Source organism: Vespa velutina, chromosome 11 (genome assembly GCF_912470025.1).
Source record: "Vespa velutina chromosome 11, iVesVel2.1, whole genome shotgun sequence".
NCBI lineage: Eukaryota > Metazoa > Arthropoda > Insecta > Hymenoptera > Vespidae > Vespa > Vespa velutina.
Window position 1 is genome coordinate 3,418,567 of NC_062198.1, and position 7,500 is coordinate 3,426,066.

General features: G+C 33.1%; 1 protein-coding gene across 1 annotated transcript in view; it reads right to left on the reverse strand.

The window, feature by feature from the left end:
- The window catches only part of LOC124953070 (mucin-17-like), a 46,354-nt gene that overhangs the window by 37,328 nt on the left and 1,526 nt on the right, over positions 1 to 7,500 (reverse strand). The gene's annotated exons all lie outside the window — the stretch shown is intronic.

A 7,500-nucleotide genomic window follows, 5' to 3' on the forward strand; every position in this document is an offset into this window, starting at 1 on the left:
CAATTCTATAGAATTCAAATTTGTTTTCGTATTAGGGGAAAAAAAAACTTTATACTACATACAATTATACAACATGTATATATAAATAAATGCAATCTTTTTTTTTAATTATATGAAACGTTAATTAATTCTATATAAAAAAAAAACAAAAAAAAAAAAAAATAACAAAAAAAAACAAAAGAATAAAAAAAAAAAACAGATACACATACACTACGATTCACGTTGAAATATAGACGATTAAAATTATTTTTATATATTAATTGGAATAAATTTTCTGCGATGTACGATAGATAGAATAACATTGAATCTATGATAGAAACAGAATGAAATATTATAGAGATTTTTGAAATATAATATATTAATCCCTCTATAAAGACTTGGAACTACAACTTTATGGTGTACACTCATACACATACACACACACACACACACACATTACCGAATATAACGGAGTTATACACGGTAATTGTCAGCGACGTTTCCTCGTTAGTATCAGCCGGTACTTGCATTATCGTTATGCATATGCATACACACGCGTACAAACTAACACAGAGATGTATTACTGGTTCTCACGACACAAGAAAGAAGAAGAAAAAGAAGAAGAACTCTCTTTGCGTGACTCTGACACCAGTCTCAACACTGTTATAAAGCTTTTAATAAACGTTCGACGACGACGATGACGACGATGACGACGATGACGATGACGACGACGTCTACGTCGACGTCGACGAAAAGAACGTTCCGGTGAACTCTGAATGTACTTATTAATCCATTCAGAGGATCTAACAAAAAGAAATCTTTCTCTAGTCTCTTTTAGCTTCGTTCATAGAGACACAGTCAACAGTTCTTTGTCAATGACGGAGTATAAAATGTTTAGGTAAGTGATTAGTCAGCTGGGAAGTGGAATTATTATCGTTTCTATTTGCCGCTTATGTGAATGGTATTATTTTCTTTATTATCTAGTTTCTTTTCTCTCTCTCTTTCTCTCTCTCTTTCTTTTTTTTTTTTTTTTACGTTAGCTCTAATAAGAACATTAGATCAACTTTGATTGTGTCGTTGATAAATATAAGTATCTTCTTTTTTTTTTATTCCTTTTTATTATCTCCTCCTTTTTTCTTCTCTTTTCTCTCTCTCTCTCTCTCTCTCTCTCTCTCTCTCTCTCTCTCTCTCTCTCTCTCTCTCTCTCTCCCTCTTTTGTCTTCTTTTTTTTTTTTTTAATTACTTCCGCAATAATTAAAAGTCTTGATTATCAATCCAATTTGACGTACCGTTCTATTAATGATTATGAACTCAATGGAGTATTATAATTTCGATCTCATCGATAATTAAAAGCATTTACTGTAATATACTTTTTTTAATTGTTGTTATTATTATTATTATTATTTTGTAATAATTAAGACAATTATTAATCAATTTTTCACTTCTGTATTACATCAATCAAAAAAGTAAAAAAAAAATATATATATATATTTATTTCAAGACTCGTAATAAAACTCATCAGGATTCGTATAAATTTAATAAGATTTGACACACACACACATACACACACACACACACACACACGCACGCACGCACGCACGCACGCGGATAGATACATGCTTCTTTATGAAACGATTAATGACTATTTCTTTTCTTCCCACGAGCTTAAAACGACTTTTTTTTTTTTTTGACTTGGACATCTAAACGAGCTTCCTCGTGCTTAGGCCTACGGAAGGAGTTATTTTTTATCGCTCAACACATTGCAGCGAAAAAAGAAGAAGTAAAAGAAGAAGAAGAAGAAGTAGAAGATGAAGAAAAAGGAGAAGGGACTGGGCTTGAACAGACCATATGCGTGCTCCAAGAGGAACACGATGGAATAACATAAACATTTGTCGAAACCCTTCCTGATGCTTAATATAGAAACACCGGAGGTAGTAGGTGGACGTGATACAACACATATACATACGCATACACATACACAGACATAAAGATTCGAATAGATTTCCTCCTTTCATTAATTTATATAAAATATATATACACACAATATATATATATATATATATATATATATATATATATATGTCTTTTAAACAGTGCAAATATTTTCAACCAATTTCTAATGAAATTGTAATAATGATAATAATAATAATAATAATAATAATAAAAAAGGGAAATGAAAAAAAAAAAACTAAGCGAAGAAATAACAAAATTAAGTCAAACAAAATTTAATCGGATATCAATCACCTATAAAATAGAAGAAAACAAAAAAAAAAAAAAAAAAAAAAAAAAAAAAACAAAAAAAACAAAAAAAAAAAAAAAAAAAAAAAAAAAAAATATAAATATATTGATTAATATATTACTTTATAAAATAATTATTATCAATTAATTAAAATATTGATTGATGAAATAAATAGAATTGTCCTTCGTTCCATTTATCCTAAATTCTTCTTAAGATAATAATCGTTTTAACGTCAACATATATACATACATACATACATACATACATAGATATATATTCTCTTTTTAAATGAAGTATCAGTTAGAATTTCGAAATGTCAGGAAAATGAGGGGTTAACGGAATAGAAACACCCCAACCCTGAGTGCGTTCGATGGCCTGTATACGAACGACGCGTGTCTCGCATGCGCGAGCAGATGCGGATTGAAGCGCACGTGCGCTCGCGCTTCGACGAAGTCGAGACGGGAAAATCGTCGTACGGGAAACGAAGCAGAGAGAGAGGGGGGGGAGAAAGATGCAGAGAGAGAGAGAGGAAGAGAGAGAGAGATGCAGGAGAGAGAGAGAGAGAGAGAGAGCGGGGGATGAACAAAACGTATAACGTACAACGTATGGAACGCTATAAGGGATTATTCCTGGCTACGTAGTGGCGCATGCACCCTTCAAGCTCGTGTAAACACGAAGCTTGCCGTTGAAAGAGGAAAAGAAGACGAGGAGAGGAGAGGAGAAGAGAGGAGAGGAAAAGAGAGGAGAAGAGAGGAAACAAGAGGAGAGAAAAGGAAAGTAATGGTAAGGAGAGGAAAAGGGAAAGGAGAGAAGAAGTTTGAATTAAAGACTCGAGTAAACGATGAACGAAAAAGGAAAGCTTCTTTCGAGACGACGATGTGTTGGTACAATATAAGAATAAGATAAAAAGAGAAAGAGTAAGAAAGAATGAGAGAGAAAAATAATATAAGGGAAAAGAAGAGAGATGAAAAAGAGAATGAGTATATATATATTAGAAAGAGAAATAATGTATTTATATAACAGAGAGGGAGGGGTGAATAATCAAATGATAACAATATTCAGATGTTAACCCTTTGCACTTATGACATCATTGTTTTCAATTTAAAATAACACTTCCGGTTTAGTTAAATATAATATATATATCATTAAATTAGGATAATAAATGGAATAATATTGAATCCATAATAACTATAATAATATTGTTGAACATTTATCAATCTTTCATTTTTATCATCATTATCAATTTTTTTCCCCCTCCTCATATATTTAATAAGGTAATAAGTTAAAAAATAAATGACGAACGTCGACGTCTTTTCTTACAATTCTTTTCTTCTTTTTTCTCCTTCCTTTCTTCCTTTCTTTCTTTCATGATATGATTCTATAAAGTTCCAAGATCCGTCATACTCGTTAGAAACTATTTCGAGAAAAACGATCGTTGGATCTGCGAAATCGCCCAAGAATGGACCTATAAGGTATGGAGATTATGACGTCAAAAAGAGGAGTAGTAGCATCTATATCTCTCGTGCGTCTTCGTTCGTCGAAAGAAAGGAAGGTTCTCAAAGCGTTGGTAAACGTCGAGAGAAAGGCAGATGTGGGTAAGTTAACGACCCGTTATCGCGCGAGCGCCGAGGCTGCGTCGAGGCTGAAACTGGTTGCTTGCGATCGCGACCATACAAGAGGGACAGAGACAGAGACCGAAAAAGAGAGAAGAGGAGAAAGAGTGAGAGAGAGAGAGAGAGAGAGAGAGAGAGAGAGAGAGAGAGAGAGTGCAAAAGAAGAGAAAAGGAGAGAAGAAGAGAGGAGAGGAAAAGAGAGGAGAAAAGATGAGAGGAAAGAGAGGAGAGGGAGGAGAAAAGGCACCACGCACTTTAAGCGAGACGAAGAGGGCCGAGGGGAGACGAATCGCGAATCGTTGAGAGGAGAGGCCCGATCGACCGAGCGCGAGACACTCGGCACTCCTCTCTCCCCCCCCCCTCTCTCTCTCTCTCTCGACGTTCTCCCGCAGGTGCAAGCAAAATCGAACGGCTGGCGCGGAGGCTGCGCGCTTACGCGTTTACCTGGACCACGCCGATGCCCGAATTTATGCGTTTAAATTAGCCACTATGGCGATACGATTTTTCACCTGCTCATGCGGTATCAAGTAAGAATAAAAAAAAAAAAAAAAAAGGAAGAAGAAAGAAAGAAAGAAAGAAAGAAAGAAAGAAAGAAAGAAAGGGAAGGTGGAACGAGTTTGGCGAACACTTTTTTTTTTTTTTTTTTTTTTTTTTAATCCTCCATATAATGTCACTTAACTTCGAAGACATAAGGTATGTATATAAAGATATTTGTATCTTTTCTTTTTGTTTTTTGTTTTTTTTCTCTTAAAAGAAGAGATTGGACTGGTAATGGGGCCTACTTTATCTTATTTCTTATTCGTCAAAAAATTTCTTTTCAATGCACGATATAATCATAGTTTTCCTTATCATAACTTTCGTATCATATACGTATTATATATATATATATATATATATATATATATATATATATATATATGTATATATTTATTTTTCTTTTTATTTATTTTAACACGAAAATAAATGACGTCACAGAAGATTAACGATAATCTTATCGATTTATTATCTTCTTTTTATTTTTTGTTTTTGTTTTCTTGTATAGCCGGAGAGAGAGAGAGAGAGAGAGAGAGAGAGAGAGAGAGAGAGAGAGAGAGAGAGAGAGAGAGAATCTCAATGTAACAAGAAATTTGAATTGATTTATTTTTTCTTTTTTAACAAAATAGAATTGTATGATGTGATTTCAGGATGAATTCATTTTTCTCCCTTTCTTTCGTATATATCTCTCTCTCTCTCTTTCTCTCTCTGTCTTTTTTATTTTTTCTTAACAATTTCTTTCCATCACAATTGCGAGAAAATAAAAAACAGATTGAGAACGTCGATTATCTCTATCCTAACGATTCAAAGCATAGACCATTTTCAAAGAACCGTGATTACCGCGTCGTAGGGAAGTTTATGGAGGTAATCTAATCATAGATTGTTTTACTGCATACACATTGAAATATATGTGTTCAACGTTTAAATCGTATCGACGAAAGCGTAAAAAAAAATTTTTTTTTTTTTCTTTTCCTAGAATATTTCTAGAAATCCCACTCTCCTATTGTAAGACAATGGAAAGTTTTCTCTAAACGAAGTAGATAGAAATCTTTCAGAATGGAAAAGAAAGATATATATATATATATATATATATATATATATATATATATAGAGAGAGAGAGAGAGAGAGAGAGAGAAAGAGGGGAGGTATGTATACGTATTCAAGTGTCGTTTCAAAACGATTTAAAGCCGAAGGAAAGATTTTTTTCAACGTAAATGTCAATTCTCAATTGAAAAGGTAGGAGAAAAAAAGGACGAAAAAAAATATATATATATATATATATATATATATATATATATATATATATATATATACATAAAGCAAAAAAACAAGAGTGGAAAAAAAGAGGATAAAAATATTTTCGAATTATTAGAGAAGAAAGAAAAAAGAAAAATTGTGAACGTTGGTCGATCGTTTGGTTGGTTGGTTGGTCTGACCAAGCAAAGGAATTTTCATCGAGCAGAGAAGGCTTTCTCCTCGCTTGAACACAACAATTGCTTCCGTAGAAGTCTTGACCAAACGTTTTTAAATGCACGGCAGGTAGAGAAGACTGCTATGCAAAATCGGAACAAATAAGAAATAAAAGGAAAAAGAGAGAGAGAGAGAGAGAGAGAGAGAGAGAGAGAGAGAGAGAGAGAGAGAGAGAGAGAGAGAGAGAGAGAGAGAGAGAGAGAGAGAGAGAGAGAGAGACGGTAAGATAGGTAGGTAGGTAGGTAGGTAGGTAGGTTGGTAGATAGGTTGGTAGGTTGGTAGGTAGAAGGCTGGGTAGGGTGGGTAGGTAGGTAGGTAGTCAAGCAGAAGGTTAGCAAGCTTGCTGTAGCCATGCTATGAGCTCTCGTTCAACCAACCGAACCTTCTACCGCTTCTTCTTTTTTTCTTTTTTTTGCCCTCTTTAGAATGGTACAGAACGAAAGCACAAAGATAGTTTGCATATTTCAAACCCTGGATTTATAATCTTTACCTTGGTAACAACCCCCCCATCATATCAAACTATAAATGGTTTGTGTTATTTTTCGTTATACATTTTCATTCATCTCTTTGGATTGAATTAATACATCATCTCCGTATCGAGCAACTAATTAATCATTTATAATTATTTTTTACTTTTTAAATGGATCGTATTATAATATTCGTAGGACAAATTGAGTATAATGTCATTGTTCTTTTTTTCTTTTTTTTTTTTCTTTTTTTTTTTTTATCGTAAAAGAAAAGAATGAAAAAAAAAAAGAAAAAAACAAAAAGAGAAGGGAACGAAGAAGAGAAAGAAAAACAAATAGATTTTTTCTTTCTTTCCTTTCTTGTTATTTTTTTTTTTCTCTTTCCTTTTCTTCCAATGGAATAATCGATTGTAATTTTATCGATGGAATTTTTTAATATTTACGTTCGAACGGGAAATATTATTTAATTTATTTTATTTCTATCGTTTTCCATTTCTCATGATCACAATGCGAGATAATATTCCGCAAACTTTAATTCTCTTTTCCTTTCCCCCATCGACCCGTTTAAAAAGAAAGAAAAAAGAAAAAAAAAGAAAGAAAAAAAAAAAGAAATAAAAGAAAGACCGATCGATTTAAAAGTGATCGAACGAATCCCGTTTCGGTTCCTTTTTCATGAGACCGAACGACGGTTGAGGTCCAGGGAACGTGGTGGTTGAACCATATACCATAAAAGGAAAAAGAAAGAAAGAAAGAGGGAAAGAGAGAGAGCGCTCGCGCGCGAGAGAGAGAGAAAGAGAGAGAGAGGAGACAGAAATCAAGATGGCGTAACCGACTTGCACCCTAACGAGCATATTTCGAAGGATAAATTTCGACCAATGAGAAAACGTTCGTACTTATCTCGTTCGAAAAAAAATCAATCTCGATGAAGGAGTTAAAAAGAAATTATTAAAAAAAAATAATAATAAATAAATAAATAAATAAATAAATAAGTAAATAAATAAGTAAATAAATAAAAATGAAAAATGAAAAAAGAGAAGAGGAAAGGAGAGAAAAAAGAGAAGAGGAAAGGAAAGAAAAAAGAGGAAGAAAAAAAGAAAAGAAATAAGATAAAGGAGAGAAAGACGGAGAGAGAAAAAGAGAGAAGGAGAATCGTTTTTAGACGATTAGAAAAAGAGAAGAGAAAGAAGGGTAAGCTCC